Below are 16788 nucleotides of genomic sequence, written 5' to 3' on the forward strand. Positions count from 1 at the left end.
ATTCGTGATAATTGAAAGGGTGTTAGCAGGAATCTGAAAGTCATGGACCAATAGTAATATAATTTGAATATTTTAAGGAAAACCATGCTGATGTTCTAATCTGTTTGTTCTCTTCTTCTTTAAAGGATATATTAACTACTGTATGATGTTCCTTAATGTTTAGCAAGTATATGTTTTGATTCCATTTATTTGGGTTTATAGTTTAACATATACATTTACACATATTGCTTTAAACACTGCGGGAGGGAAGTATTTTTTATTTTACTCTTTATAAGTTTTTGCTTTTATTTTCATCTCTTCCCAGTGTGCTAAGATCCTCAGAAACATTAACATTTTTGATCCTGTAATATTAATGATTCACATCAGCATCACGTTGTAACTCAGTATTTTTCTTCCCACATCTCTGCAGTACCGTGGCTCCCTCTCCACCCTATTAATTTAACTTGCACCCCCAGAGTTGCATTACTTCTATCAGTGCTGCTTAAATGTGCTACTGTTACTGAGGGGTTAAGCAGGTAGGATGATGACACTAATAAAAATTGATAAGTAGTCAGGTTATCCTTCCTAATTTATTACCATGGCAACCGGCAGCACATGTGGCTTGTTGCTGAAGAACAGAATGCTAATAATCAAATATGTCTTACCCAAATGAATATATAACACAGCTTACTAATACAGTGTCTTGACATTGTATACATTACTGAACAGCAGCATGCATTAATTCTGCATCTAAGTTACTTGATGCATATGCTCTGGAGAACAGGAAAAATGAAAAAGCACGTCTGATACATCAAAGCTGTTCATTAAAGTAATGTATTTTAAATAGTATATACAGTGAAAGATTTAATTCTCCAATGCTTATCTTGTTTATTTCAGTAGGTGGTTGGTATACTAGGAAAATGCAGTAATGCATAGTCATTGTGAAATGGCATAAAAATAACCGACACAGCACAGGAGTTCAATTAAGCAATAATCTCTGGGAAAAAAATGGTCATTACTAGCAGTTAATGGCTGGTTTGTTAGTTAATGGCTCAGGGCAAAGCTGAGAGTGGTTAAGCCTTTAACAAACTGGTTGTGAATTATGGCAACAACAGTTTTGCTGGGGATTTTCCCCCCATTATATATTGTATATAATAGCTTATGATAGAAATAATGTATTTTTAAAGACAGTAGTTGTAACACAGGACCTTACTTGAAACATCAGGTGTTTCAAGGAAATATACAATTGATTTTCTACCAACAAGGATGAAACTATGTGCTGTTTATACATATACACACAAATGTATATATGTAGTGTGCATATTATATATGTATAATGTTGTCTGTTTTATGTATTTTATACATAATAGTGCTGTATATGTTATGGACTAGGTATTAAGTGTAATTTATCTCTATATTAGATGATATATGGTATATAATATGATATATCATATATTATATAATATAAATATTATACAGAATTTTTATATATATTTTTTCTGTTCCTGAGACTACTTATAAAGCGTGACTTGGGAGTTTCAATATCATTGAATGTCCACAGAGTACATATGCATATATATACACAAATATGAATATATATAATATACATACACAAAATATACATATATATATATACACCTATATGTATGCAAATATATATGTATATTTGTATTTAAGCTTAAGGCTTTTACCTTATGTTCTCTGCACATCCTTCAGTGAATTGGAAAGAGAAAGGACACTAGAAAATCTGCATCATTCATATTGTCTAATTCATGCTCAAGAAATCAGCTCATCCCAATGTTTTACAAACATAAAATCTTTGCACCATCTGAAATGAGCAATAACATAATCAAAATTTTTAACCTGCGATCCTGTGCCATATTGCTTGTTTGGCACCATAATCTGAGAATTAACTTCCTTATCAATCATGCTTTCTATTAAAGGCCGCAGGACTGGCTGTAGGATCATAAAAAGCTAGAAGCAGAACAAGCTACAGACCAAAAACCATAAGACGAAGCTTGAAACAGTAATGCTGGGGGAATGTAATGTTATGTCTAGTTTAACTCAAAGCTTTGTTCCACTGAGGTGAATATTTTGCAACAAAACTGTTGGGATGCAAGTGCAGTCTGCTTCACAGAAAGCAAAAGGGTGATGGGGTTTTAATCAACTTCCTAGAGATTTAGAAGTATCTTGATAAACTGAAATGGTTGGTGAAAATTGCCATGATGTTATAGTAAAACAGCTTCACAATGAATCTGAGGTGAGGCAATTTCAGATAAGACAGGGAGCCATAAAACTGTCATGAGCATAAAGCAAACTGTATTTACAGTATGAGTGCTATATATTCATTCTGAAAATTTTCTGGAGTACAATTCAGTGTTAGGCTATAAAGTAGTCATTTACTTAGATGCAGGTGTAGGTAGGTTGCTAGTTCTAGGAATGGTAAATTTGGGCCAGATTGAGTTCTGGTCTGAGTTCTTTCTGTAGCAGTAAAATAATTTTTACTGTTGTCCTTCCTCTAAGGATTTGCCGAGAGTGAAAGTTTATTATTTGATCCCCAATGGGCAGGAATTAGTACATGCAGAACTTCAGAATTATTCTTCACTTCTGAAAATTACCTTCAAGCATTACCTATATATTTATATAAAAATATATGTCTATGTATATGTGTGTGTATATGTGTGCACATACATAAATACATAGCTTTACATACAAAATAACAATAAAAAGATGTTAATTTTTGAGCTCCAGATCCTAACAATCTCAAGAAATGCATGGGCAGCCTTCAACAATGCATATGAATTGTCATGGTTTTAAATACGTACTTGCATTCTTTTTCCATTTTTTTCCTCAAGTCTTTCTAATACCATATACCAAAATAAAGAACCGCTGCACTACATAGTCTCTTTGTAGCCTAGGGCATTTCAGAAAACTGACAATATTCTGTTCCTGCTTTAACAAGCTGTTCAGCAGAGCTTTCAGCCTGGGCTTTATGCTGCATTTCATCCTTTCTTACAAGGTGCTTGGGCCTCACTAGTGAGACTTGCTTCACTGAGTAGGCATTACAGGGATTGCAGAGGAAATTGCAGTTGTATAGGATCTCTGTTGAATCTGAAAAACAAAGTGAAAGAACTATGATACAGTGGAAAGAGAAGGAAAGACCCTTTCTTTAAGCCAATGAATGCCCTTATAACAACTTGTAGCAAGGAAAGAATTCAAAATTCCTAAGGGATGCAAAGCAAGTTAGATAAATCAAGCTCGACTTGATGTGCCATGGGGAAAAAAGGCAGGACCATTGGGCTGAATCACAAAGCTGGGTAGATGCGTTTAGAGGACAGGGCCTTGCAGAGACTTTGTCCAACATTTCCTGTAAGAATCCTTTAGACTAGTACATTACATTGGGCTCAATGGTGGTCACTGTAATTATTTAATTATTTGAAAATTTTACGGAGGAAATTTTACCTACAAGACCAGAAGGCCTATCTTCTTTGACAATTTCTGTACTGAAAATGCCCCTCACCCAAAAGTGGGGTAGTTCTTAACTTTTTAAATCACTGATGTTAGATCTGACCCACTGATTATATCTCCATCTTACTTTTTCTGGAAGAGTATTACTAGCCATCATATCTCTTAGTCACTAAAAGGACAGAAAATATTTTGTTTTAGTGAAATGGTTGATGACACATGCAGATGGGTCAGCATAATATGACCTATAGACCACAGCCTTCCTCAGAGCAGCCTAGGGAAGATCTCCTTGAATCTTCCCAATGTTGTTGATGTGGAAAATTGATGAAGTGAACTCTACAGAATTAGAAGATTTTACTCACTGTTTCCTGACAGTGGACTTTCAAATCATCAGAGCCAAGACCTGTGATTATAAAATGACTACTAGCTACCATGGGGCTGGCTAACTCAACAGGACAGGGGCAAATTGAGATGCTTTATTAGCTGTTAATAAGCTTTATAAATCTACAATTATCTCTTATCTGCAAACTTTTCTCTCTGAAATACTAAAGGGGACATGGCTCTTTTTCAGACAATGGATGTTTGTCAAATGAAATTTAGATGATGTAGAATGATCCGCACCACCTCCAAGTGAACTAAGCATAAGCTTCTGGAGTTAGAAACTTTGAGTCTTACTGGTTTTTTGGTTTTTGGGTTTTTTTTTCTGTTTACAGTGATGCCTAGAGGTCAAGGGCAAAATCCAAAGGGAACTAGACACTACAAGGACTGATGCCTAAAATACTTTATGATCCTGAGATGGCTCTGCAGGTTCTGCACAATGGATGGGAAGAGTTCAGTATTTAGAGAGGGAATACAGAAAGGCAATGATGTGAGGTGAGCAGTACTGAAGCTAGTCAGCAGCAAATGCTGATAAAAATTTGGGGCATTGTAAGAAGTCCAGTACTATCCTGAAAATGGAAAAGAGAACCTCCATCTTTAGTGGAGTGTGTAAAACCACTCCTGATATAAGGAAAGTAAGCCATAACAGTCATTTTTTTTCATGTAAAACAACACACAAGAAAATCTAACACAGTAGCTAGGAGTATTCTTATAAATTATTACAAGACCCTCTTTGGAGTTGGCTTCTTTCCCTACTAGGTTAGTCATATTAATGCTCTCATTATACTGTCTTCTAGATATCAAAGCTCAGGGGTCAAATGAACTAGATCTTTCACAATCCAAATGAGTGTGCTAACTATTGAATTATTGACTAAAAGCAGACAGTGGGTTTCATATTTGTCTTAGTCTCCTCTGTGGAAGGCTCAAAAACAACTGCCAGCTCTGGCTTTGCTGGAAAAATGGAAGTGGAAGAAATCTAGGTAACAACATCCCCAGGAACATAGATTTCAAGGAACTTTATGGACTTGGACACCTCACCTATCAGGCAGAGAACTAAGGCCTTTTCTGTATACAGCCCCAAGGCCTTGCTGTCCAAACATAAAATAAAAGGGCAGTCCTTCACTCTGGCTTGATATATATAGTATTCTTTCTAGTTCTACTTTTCCAAATATAAAATGTTAGCTAGAGAGATTCTGTGGCAATATTAAAATGCTAATTAGATGAGTTTTCAGTTTCAGAAGCATTTAGCAGTCACAAAAAATAGCTGAAGTTAGTGTGAGCAATGAGTACACAGGACCTCTGAAAAATCACTCCCTCAGTGTTTGTAAAACACTTTCATGGCTGGAAATGTTGCATAAACATTTGGTATTATTAGTGCTATGTGTACATTATGTTGCCTCAGTTGATTCAGATCATGTCTAATCAGGATTTTTCAAATAATTCCCCTCTGTGTCTGGAGAGGAAATTAAATCAGAAAGTCTTCTGTACATCTGCAAGTATTTTGTGTTAGAGTTTTAGAGAAGGTAGAGTCAGACATGAGGAAGGGTGGAGAGGGGGGAGTTTTACTTGTCAGGAGACAGCAGCCTCAGGCAGTGAACTGTTTGTTCAAACAACAGTGAGAAATAGGAGAAAAGAGTGAGAGCCATATGTACAGAAAGTATCAAAACCGAGGCAAGAAACAGAAACAAAGAGAGATAGAAACATGTTTCTGTAAATAGTAGGGCTGGATAAGAAAAAGGAAGTGGAGTAAACAGAATACTGGAAGCTGAAAGGGGGAATAGGGTCTTTAAATGAGGAACAGGATAGGCCCTGAATGGAAATTAAGAGAAACAACCAGAAATCATTACAGAACTGCCTGCACGACCTTAATTTTGCCCTCTTGTGCATGCATATTATGATACTATCTTTTGTTGTATAATGTCATGCTATTTTTTTCCAAGGGATCGTTGCTGTGTTCAGGGCACAGGACAGGCTGTGCTCTGGGAAAGAGGCAGAGCTGTGTAACGAAGAAAACAGCTGTCCCTTGGAGTGGGACTGAGTGGAGAGCCACCATTCTCAGGAAGTCCTTGAGCTACCAAAATGTGTTTTAATTGAAATAAAACATCACCTTTTGAATGTAATCATGGAAATGGAAGTGATGAGATTTTCAGACTAAATCCTGTGCATTCTGTCTCAGAACACCCTTTTCTGGAATGTAGGGGCTATGGGGTAAAGACTTTGGTCTTCTTAATTGAGAACAAGCATTTTCCTCCCAGGCCACTCTGAGTTTCACAAATTAGGGACTTGTACGTGTATTGTACCCTCAGCCATTGACCTAAATTGTTGTTTTCTACTTTCAGAGGTTGCTCAACAAAATCAGTATCTCTCTATTAAGTACGTGGCCATCAACAATATAGCATATTCTGTTGAAAAAATAATTTTATAAAGAAAAAATTGACCACCTGTATCTAGGATTCCTAACTCACTGAGGAAGTAGAAGGGATGAATGAGGCAGGGACATGCCAGAAGAGAAATAATTTTATCTCACAGGTCAGTCAGTGAGCTGTTCCCACTGAGAGTTGGATTCTACCCTTGATTTGGCCACAGAGTTCTTGTGAAATGCAAAGTTGCTTAAACCAACATATTTCAGATCACTAATTGGACACCAGCTATTTTCTGATTTCTCATAGTGGATTTGTGAAGCATCTGAATATTAGCTGAAATCAGTGTGAACTGCCCCCCAAACTGAGAAAATCAAACTACCAGCAAAACAAAATGAGCGTCCAGATTTTGTATTACCTTTTTGAAATGTTTGCCTATGCATGTTTCCCTAGTTATAGAGTGAAAATAATAGTGCCCTCCATGTTCTCCTAGAGATGCTAAGAAGATAAATTCCATGAAGCAATCAGATATTATCCTGACAAATGCCAGAGGAAATTCCATGAGAAAATTAATCATTCTATTACTCAGAGCTGAGTTTCAGTAGCTTACAGTGTGCAGCAAAATAATGCCTAACATTACACATCAACAGAAGAGGGCAGACACAAATATTGCATAGCTATCTATTCAGTATATATAATCTGCATACAGTATACAGGGCTATTGTCAGTTATTTCTTAAATGCTTTAGTAAACAGGAGAGTAAGCAGTGATTCCAGGTGTAATATGAAGGTGACACAGCTTCTCCCTCATCATGTGGACATGCTCTTTATCAGATGGTGGTAATACGGGCTATAGTCCCCTTAGTTCTGATACATTCATTCAGGAAGGTGTAAAAACTTGTTAAATTGTCTGAGTTCTCTAAGTACTTTAGAAACAGAATTACTGAAAATGAATGGGTGAGGAGCTGTGAGCAGAAAACTGGTTGGGGTAGGCAGACTAAGGATTGGGAACTGGTGAGATAAAAGGCAGGAGATGGAAAGGGGAAACATCTAGCTAGACAAATCATTTAACAAGAAAAATGAATGAAAATATGCAGACTTAAAGAGCCACAGATTCTGAGTTGGGAACCCTCCATGCTGCCCTTTAATCTTCCTTCAGTAACTGATATCTGAGCTGCTCTAAACAGACCAACATCTGCATGGTTCAAGAAGGACTTCTCAGGGTTCAGAGCTGATTTCAGTGACATCCCTCCTTCTTGCACCCCCCACCTCTCTGTCTCAGTCTGCTATCAGGGCTCCCCATCCAATTCCTTATCTCTCAGCCTTTTTTGTCTCAAATTTTGCATAACCATCCTACTTCTCTTCTCTTAGTTTTCATGCTTTGCTGCCGTACTCAGACCCTTATTTTCCTGAATTCTAGCAGAGATCTTCCTACTTCTATCCCACTGCCCAGAAACAGGTGGGTATGGTATTGTACAACAAACACAGGAGAGAGATGTTCTCAATCCCTCTCTTCAAGGAAATGGCAAAAACTGCGCCAAAGGGGGCAAAAATGGGAGGGCCAAAAATTGCAAGGGAAGTCCTGCTTTGCTCCTAATGCCTGAATTGCAGGGTACACAGTTTGGGTGAAATTGTCAAATAATTTATCTGCCAAAGTTGAAACAGTCTCTGCTGACTCTCTGAGTTAATTACAATGTAAGTGCATTGCTTGGTGGATTTGAGAAAAAAAGTGAAAGTATGGAAAATGACACAACAGTGATAAAAAGATCACTTCCTACCAATTTTCACTTTCCTGCTCCAAAGCCTGGATTTATTAGAGCTTATCTGTGTGTGTGCATGTGTGTGTGTATGTGTGCATGTATAGTTTTAGAAAGTGGTCAAAATACTCAATAATCAGAGAAAAAAACTCATCCTCAAGAAGATATCTGCACGGAAATCCTCAGCTGCTATTGTTAAAACTTAGAAAAGTTATAAGCAGTTGAAGAAAATGTCTTATAGTGGGAAGTGTCAGGCAATTTTAACTATAGGTGGTGATAACTATGCCACCTATAATTACAAGGTCACATAGCAAAGAATCAGTGTAGCCTCACTGACGAGCATGATATAAGCATCTACAGTATATGGGAAGGTAGAAACAGACACACACACAGAAGGGGAGTTAACAGCTAGTTTCTCCTAAAAATGACCTGAAAGTATTACCCAAGATTTTTGAGAGGTTTTGACAATTTTTTACAATGCATATTTTTTTAACTGGGAAAAAAATCACATTCACTTTTTAAGATGTAAAATGTTTAAGGCTAAGCTGTAATTAGTACATGCATTGCTTTTGCAGTGGGACTCTAATGCTTCAAAACCAAAGCTGCAAGTTAGGACTGGGTAGAGGGAGCAGGAGAATGAAAATAGCTAGGATAAGTCTTAAATTTGTAATCAAGGATGCTAGCTAAGGGGATAGAAAAAAGGTGGTGAATCCTGGAGAACAACTGGAACCATTTGGTACTTGCTGGACAAGATTTGGCCTTGGGAGACTATTCAGAAGAAAAACTGAAACTGGAATATGGGAGAGAGAGGATAATGAGTGGTGGAGGGAGTCCTGGAGGAACACAGGGCCAGGGATGCAAGGTGTGAGGCAGATCTGCTAAGAGGAATATGGCAAGCTGTAAATACTCCTTTAAAATAGTGTTAAGGTAGCAAAGTCACACTATGAAAACTTAGAAACTACAGAGATAAAGTAAATTTGTTGTGGAGTTAACTCCAAGGGAGCTCTGCTGAGTGCAGAAAGCCTCCAGGACTCTGAGTGGGAGCTCTAGGGAAATTATAGTTTTTGAGACTAGGTCATCTAATAGCCTGTCCTCCTTGTGATTGGAACACCGTGTCTGTACGGCCCTTTACAACTTACCTTCTTCTGAGCAGAGTCTAATCCTTTGCATGGGCCATGAGGACATACCAGTCTCTCACACAAGAGAAGGAAATCAGCAAAACCCTTATTTGCCCAACTTTAGCGGAGGATGTGTATTAGTCTTTGTGCTTATGCTGAAATAGTTCAGATAATCTCAATAGAGAAGTGAGAGCACAGCTGGGTGAGAATTTCTTTAACAGATGCTGAAAAATGTTGAAGGAACTAGTGATGCTCTAAAAGTTTTGGTATGTCCAATGTTTATTCAGAAATATAGTACAGTAGTTTTATAGGGTGGAGGGTGGGTGTGTATGTCTGTAATGCCTTTGGAAGCTGTCTCCACCCATATTTGCAGATTGCATGGACAGTGAATGGTGGCTGGGAGGTGCCCCCAGAGTACGTGGGACGCTAAGTACGCCGACACACTAGCTCAGGTGGGGTATACAGAAATTCTTTGTAAGATGACAAGTGAAAAGCAGGGGTGGACTGTGGCATCCTAAGCATACAACACTTGTGCAGCCACCTCTCCAAGACATACATATATATGTGTACTTAGCCAGAGTATACCAGTTGTAGCCGGGGCTGAAGAAACAGGATACCATTTGTGTACAGTGAAATTAAATCATTGCCATATAGAAATTATTTTTAAAATGTCTCCATTTCTTGAAGGCTTGAATAGTGACTTAGCCATGTAATTCTGAAGAAAGCTGGCAACTATATTTTGGACTGACCTATCCTTCTCCATTAGTTTACTTTGAATGTAGAGGTAGTTGATCTAAATAATCAGGAAGGACTTCCTAGAATTCCATGATGAGTCTCAAAACAATCTTTATGTCAAATTACTTTTTATAAATAAGTGGTCTATCAACAACACAACCTATGAAGCTAAGGACTGTGACATTTGACTGGAAAAACTGAGAATGGTTTTGCAACACAACATGATGGGGAATAGAAAGTTGGGCTTCAAAATTAATTGGAATAGGGAAAACTCTGAAGAGGAAAAGTAAGCCAAAGGAAAATGTTATTGAGGGGGAAGTGGACTGTTGTTTTTCACCTTTTGGCTTCCTGAATTATTAATAATTCTCTTATTTTTGGTGGAACTTCATAAGTGAGAAGGAAAACCAGCCCCATTCTGCAGACTTAGCTCTCCCTACTGTGTAAAATTGGGGGGGGGGGGGGAAGGAAAGAAAAGAAGTAAGGAAGGTAAAGAGAGAGAGGAAGGAAGGAATAAAGAGAAAGAAAGAGAGAGATAGAGAAAGAGAGAAAGAAAGTGGGGTAAGGAAGGAAGAAAGAAAGAGAGAATTCTCTGAAGAGAAGAAATGCAGCCTTGTATAAAGGTGTGCTCAGCAGCTCTGTTGTTTGCTCTTTGATTTTTTCTGAGGGGGAAATTCATCTTCTGGAATGCAAGTAAATCTTCAAAAGGGGATTTTTCCTCTGGAATGCAAATTATATAGTGATGCTTCCCACACCACTGAAGGAATACAGTAATAATACTGTGCACTGATACAGCTATTTCCATTTACGGGTATCAAATACTCATGGATTTAACTTCATGACCCCCTGTGAAGCAAATTGGAGGTTAGCAGTTGGAATTTTACTCCTGGAGAAACTGAGTTACAGTTCAGCACACATGATCTTACAGTCACTGGTGAATGTGCTCAGCTTCTGCATAAACTTTCTCTTTGCCAGTTAGGAAACTGCTTATGAATGTTAGTACTTCCATCTCTGTGATCAGTGCATACTTGAGCTGAAGTTATGTGTGTGCTGTCATGCATACGCTTGCCCTGAAGATCAAATCTGCTAACCATCCACATTGCTAACCACTGCATGCACTTGTATGGGCTCCCAGGCATTGATTTTCCCTACAGTCAGTAGCACTCTAGAGGGACAGAGCCTTAACATGCTTTTAACACATCTCTAGACATCTGTTTTGGAGCTGCGTTCATCTACTCAAGCCACTGAGATCTGCCTTCCCTGAGCACAATGTGGGAGTTTTTAGCTTGACATCCTGCACTCTAGCAATGTGGGTGAGAAGAGGAGGGATCCCAAGTTCAGCATGCTGAGAGCTTGAGCTCAGGTGAGCTTGAACTCACTAGTTATGAGTACAAACACAGTCTGATAGTACTGGGACTAAATCCTGAATCTCCCCATCTCCTAACTCCCAGTACTCTGCCTTTGCTACATGAATTTGTCGTCTTTCTTTCTGCTGAAATTTTGGAGGGACCATTCCTCTGGGGACACCTTTTCTCTGTGAATTTTATTTGTCTATATGCAGAGGTTTGAGTCACTATTTCCAATGATAGATTTCTCTCGTTTGAAGTGAAAACATGCAGGAGTATCTGCTGAGACATATGTACCTGTTGTGTGAAATGACTGCTATAGAAGAACTGTTTTATATGTCACATTTGTGCCTGCAGTTTAAATTAGGGAGTGTGCCAATTTAGCCAGTACTTTTCATCATTATTTTGTGCAATGTGAGAGGAATTCAGACTTTGTGAGAGAAGTTTGTTACTCAATAGAAGTGCCAATCTCCTGGGACTTAAATCTTCTTATTTACAATTAAAAATGAACTATTGTTTCTTTCTCAAACTAGAAGCCATTCTGATCTGAGAAACAGCAATGTAACAATGTTGGCTGCAGACTTAGCTATTTAAATAGCTGTTCTATTAAATCTGAAAGTGGGAGATGAGAAAAGTTCATGCTTTATTGATCTGTTGTTCACCCTAATTTGAACTTGGTGGTTTGGTACCAACCCTTTATGCAGAGATTGATTATTTAGCAGGACAAGAAACAAAAAAGGTGCAGGGCAGTCACAGGTGGGGCTGCTCAAAGAAGTTAAAATATCCACTGGGAAAGTCCAAAAAGCTCTATTTGAACAATTTTAATGGAGAGACAAAGGCATATTTACTTCAAAATGAATATTACTGATTTGACACATTTACACTGTGTGAATGGGAATTTAGAAGAAAGGGAAGATCTAACAGCAAACATAGAATCTGGAAATTGGAAGCAGAATATCTTTCAGTCTAAAAGACACAGAAAAATACCCTGTATGTTAAGTGCTATTTAAAAGGATGCCAATACCTGAAGATCATTATCAACCTTTAGCATTGTTTTTTTTTTCCCCCTCTTTTTTTCAGCTGTCTGGTCTTTAACTGTATTGTTCTTTAGGGCTAACCCTCAGATTTTCGCAATACTCCTACATCACAGAGGTACTGATTTTGTTATTTTTTGTCCGATTTTATTAAAAAATGGAGTAAGTCAACAAATAATGAATCTGCAGATTTCCCTGCTGCAAGATGCCACTGGGCTCAGTGGGATTCAAAGAGTGATTATCCATTTAAATAGATAATGAGAACTTCCGTAGTTTCACTAGCTCATTAAAACGATCGTTTGATCACAGTTTCTTTTTCTTAAAAAATGAAACATGACCCCTAAGCTTCAGAGCAAGGACCTGGTTTGCATTGTGAAGAGATTTTTCACATTTGGAGAATAAACCTTCTCTTAATTTCTCATACTTTTCTTTGAAACATCAGATTGCATACTGGATTTGATATATCACCAGTGTAATACAGCTGTGGAAATTCTTGCATTACTATGATATTACTGTGTGTTCTTTGTTTCCTCTTTGGTCCTACTGGTACTGTTTCTAACAGACTTTCACAGTGACTTGCATTGAATCATAATGTCATCAATGCATCTGAAATACTATAACTCCAAACTCATCTCCAATCTCATTTTTATAGCTGAATCATTCACATTGATCTTTTATGAATTACATAATAGCACTACATGAAAAATTCATCATGAAAAATATCAGGGCGTATGTATACCATGGCATCAGTGAAGAATCTGGTCCAGTACCCAGTGTGCAGATCTAGTGGTAAAACCCAAGAATCCCTAATGAATTGGGTCTGTTTTTCCCTTCTGTTTAGTTTTTATTGATGAGGATTTATATGTGTGGGGTAAGACACCACATGTGAATTCACATTACCATACTCTGTAAAAGCTTATTTGGAGAAAAATAAGGAGGATGGCTGAACTCTTATGGAATATAGTAGTGTATATAACCAACAATTACTTTAGGAAGGAAGCCCTCTCATCAGTGTAGAAGGTCAACAGTCATTTTTCAATTTCTATTGACAGTGTTTTCTTTGCAGGCCATATGATTTGCCTTTTCCTCCATGCAATTGGATGTACAATGAAATGACTACTGTCATTCCTTTATTTGATGGAACAAACATCCTCTACAGAAGTCAGAACTCACAGTTGTAATTTTTCTCTTTGATAAACACATCTCCATCCTGTTTCTTTATTTACTGCGCGCAGCCGTTTCCTTTACTTCTTCCCCAATGAGAGCTTTTTTCCATGTGATTTTTTTTGTCATCCCCAGAAGGGAAACTCCTCTCTATTTAATATCCTTGCAACTATTATGAAATCACCCAGACAAATCAATATTAATATGTTTTCCCTGATGACAGTCACTATAGACACAGGTGAGCCTTCAAGGCTCAGTGCTACCCGTGAAGCTACACTATGCCAGGGAAGGGCGCTCTGAAGAGCTACGGGTAGAGGATGTCTCCTCCCACAAGTCCTGAGCTTGGGTGCGTCATCCTCATTTCTTTGCAGCTAGTGCACCCTTTTCTTTCTGTTTTGCACTCATTAGACATATACAGAAAATAGGCTATTGAAGAAAGGGGCTGTACTGTTCTCTGCAGCTGTGCATGTAGTCCTTTCATCTTCTCTCCTCCTGCCCACTTAGGGAGCTAGCTGCTCCTATGAATTGGCTCACTGGCTTGTTCATGGCTACCTAGAACAGACAGGCTCCTTGTGGTCTTATGCTGATGAGGAAGGAATGTTTATGAAGCTAATGTTGAATTAAACAAGTTCCAGTCATTGCGAATCAATATTTTTCTCAAGCTGCCATCTGCGGTTGTTTAGCTGCAGACCACTGGTGCGCTAGCTGAGTCTGATGTATGAGATGTGGAGACACTGCTGGGAATTAATTGGTGTTTTAATTAGAACAAAAAAATTAGCAAACAAACGAGGTTCTAGAAACAGGTCTATCTGCCCAGGTATTTTCACCATAAGAGTTTCCCTTTAGTGTGTTGGACTCATGGTGTCAATCTGTGAGCTCAGGGTAAGAAAGTTCAGAGCAAGTGGCCATCAACTCTGAAATAACTGGCAGCATACTATGTAAGCATAGAAGACTGGCATAATCTAATCCTTGGCTTATATAGCATAAGTCATTTTCAGGCATACTGAATAAAGTTAACAATTCCTTACACTGAGGAAGTGGATCATTCTATAAAGCACAAGTACCTATAAATTGACTTCTTAAATTCCATTGCATCTGGTTTACATTTCTTGTAGAAGACAGGAGGAAAAATGTATATATCATGATGCTGGCTATTTCTGAAAACTAATATTACACCTGTTGGTGTGCGGATACAGATTTTTTTCTTTTGCAGGATAGATAAAGGAATAGCAATGGTGTGATGTTTGCAAATAATTATTTGTTGCAGCTCAATTCAATCTCTCTCTATACCAAGTTAGCAACTCAGACTAACAGGCATTTTAAGAGTCTCTGAAAAGAAGACTTCTTTTTCTATTTTCTATGATTCACATGGTTCATCTCTTTCTCTTCCTCTTCCAGCATCTGCTTGTCACCTTCACTTACTGGTCCCTGGTCTACATTTCTGACTGCTGTCTGCAGGATCCTGTAGGAGTCTTGTACACACCTCACTGACGTGCTCTGCCCTGCTTCTTTCAGGATATGCATCCTATCCTACAATCAAGGAGTAATCAGCAAGGTGAGGTAAAGTTTGTGCTAAAGATTTACTTACTGAAGGTGGGAAAAAAATCATAGTGCACCGGTAGCTGAAACACTTTGAGCTTCTAATGGCCAAACACCACAAAAACAACAAAAAACAATCTTCGGAGGTACTTTAAATGCTGCTTGTAGCCAAATGACTGGAAGATGTAGGCTGAGAGCATAAGCCAAGCAAGGAGAAGGGGCTATGACAGAGCTAAGGATCCTATCAAAAGCACTGTAGCAATATATGTGCAATAATTGTTTCAACAGAGGGGCCAAATAACACACTATGAATATTCAGAGTCCCAACAGCTATTCCAAGTTCAGTGAAGTTGTACACTTAAAAAAAAACCCCATAGACTAATAACTATATGATTTGGGGGAGATGTTCCCTTGAGTGATAATATGTGCATCCAGAGCAATGGCAAAATCAAAGAGCTGTAATTATGATGTTGGTAAAGATCACACTTCAGTGTCACCACTGTCAGAGAAGATTTTACAGAGGCAGAAAATGGGTGAGGGATAGGAAAGGTGAAAATATAAAAGACTATTTGGCACTGTGAAGAAATTCTCAGCACTATATCCAAAGATCTCTTTGCCCTCATCCCTAAAAATATAGTGCCTCCAAACTGCTCTCTGTCATTTGATCTACAGAGAATACTTTTCCTTGGGGAGTGGACCCCAGCTCCCTCAAATCCAAAAACATGAAAGAGAACCTTAGGCTTCTTTATAAGAGGGGAAAAGAGAACTATTTCTTGGCAAAGAATGCTCTCAAGTACATAAAGCCTCCACTCTCCCTTAGCTGTATGAGTAAGCACATCCACACTTCTGGAGCCTGCCACCAGTTGCAAACTCCTGCAGAGGAAGATGGAGTGACCAGGCATGGCAGCAAGACCTTCTGTAGGACACGTACTTGGAGAAGAGAAATTCTGCTCTCTTTTTGAATTGATTCACAAAAGCACTAGGCATATAAGTCTAAAAATAGATCCTCAAAAACCTGCCTTTGGCTAGTCCTATTAGCACCAACATTTTTTCAGAAAAGTTTCTAAAAAAGACTAGATTTCTGTTGCTGAACATGTGCAGACACACTGAGTCAGTAGAAGAATTTCTTTTTCAGTGGCACTAATTGCTCTCACTCATAAGTAATGTTATGGTCAACTTGAAAGAGTTTCACTAAATAGTGATCCTGGCTATTTTTATCTTCCAGCTATCTGTGCATTCGCTATACTTTGTGCTTTATACTTTATCAAATGCTGACCTGGTTTCACCATGACTTTATTCTGAGCTACCACTGAGAGCAATTTATCTCTGTCACTTTGTAGGTATGTTAGAAGCTGTTCAGGGATCCCCCAGGGCTCATCCTTCTCCTACCACATCTGGCAGAGGCAGCTGAATGTTGTCCCCAAACACATTTGGTCTTTTAGCATCCCAACAGTTCTCATGATAGTCTCAGACAAAAATCAGATCCCAGTACAGCAGTCCTAGAAATGTTGGGCACAATAACAAAAGCCCATCCAAACACAGAGATCGCACCCTGGGAGGGAGCTGTATTTTTTCTTTTGTCTGCAGTGGCTGACAATTCATAAACAGCAATTTAACTCTTGCTGTACCCATTTTATTTCTGCTCAGTACTGACTGATTTTCATGCTCAGTCAGAGTCTGAGTCTGACTGGTAATTTTTGAGGCCTCCAGATACCAAGATTATGTATACAACATTGTGAGTGTACTCAAGTACAGCAACCTCTGTCAATGGCATGCTTTCACTTTGCAACCTCTACCTACAGCTCAGCCAAAAGCATTGCTTAGGAAGAGTGGAGACTGGGACACCTCGCGATGGATTTGTCTGTAATCCACTCTGTACAGTTTGTACATGGTCTGTCCTGAACAGCAGGGCAAGAC

The sequence above is a fragment of the Dromaius novaehollandiae genome, chromosome 3, assembly GCF_036370855.1.
Source record: "Dromaius novaehollandiae isolate bDroNov1 chromosome 3, bDroNov1.hap1, whole genome shotgun sequence".
Lineage (NCBI taxonomy): Eukaryota > Metazoa > Chordata > Aves > Casuariiformes > Dromaiidae > Dromaius > Dromaius novaehollandiae.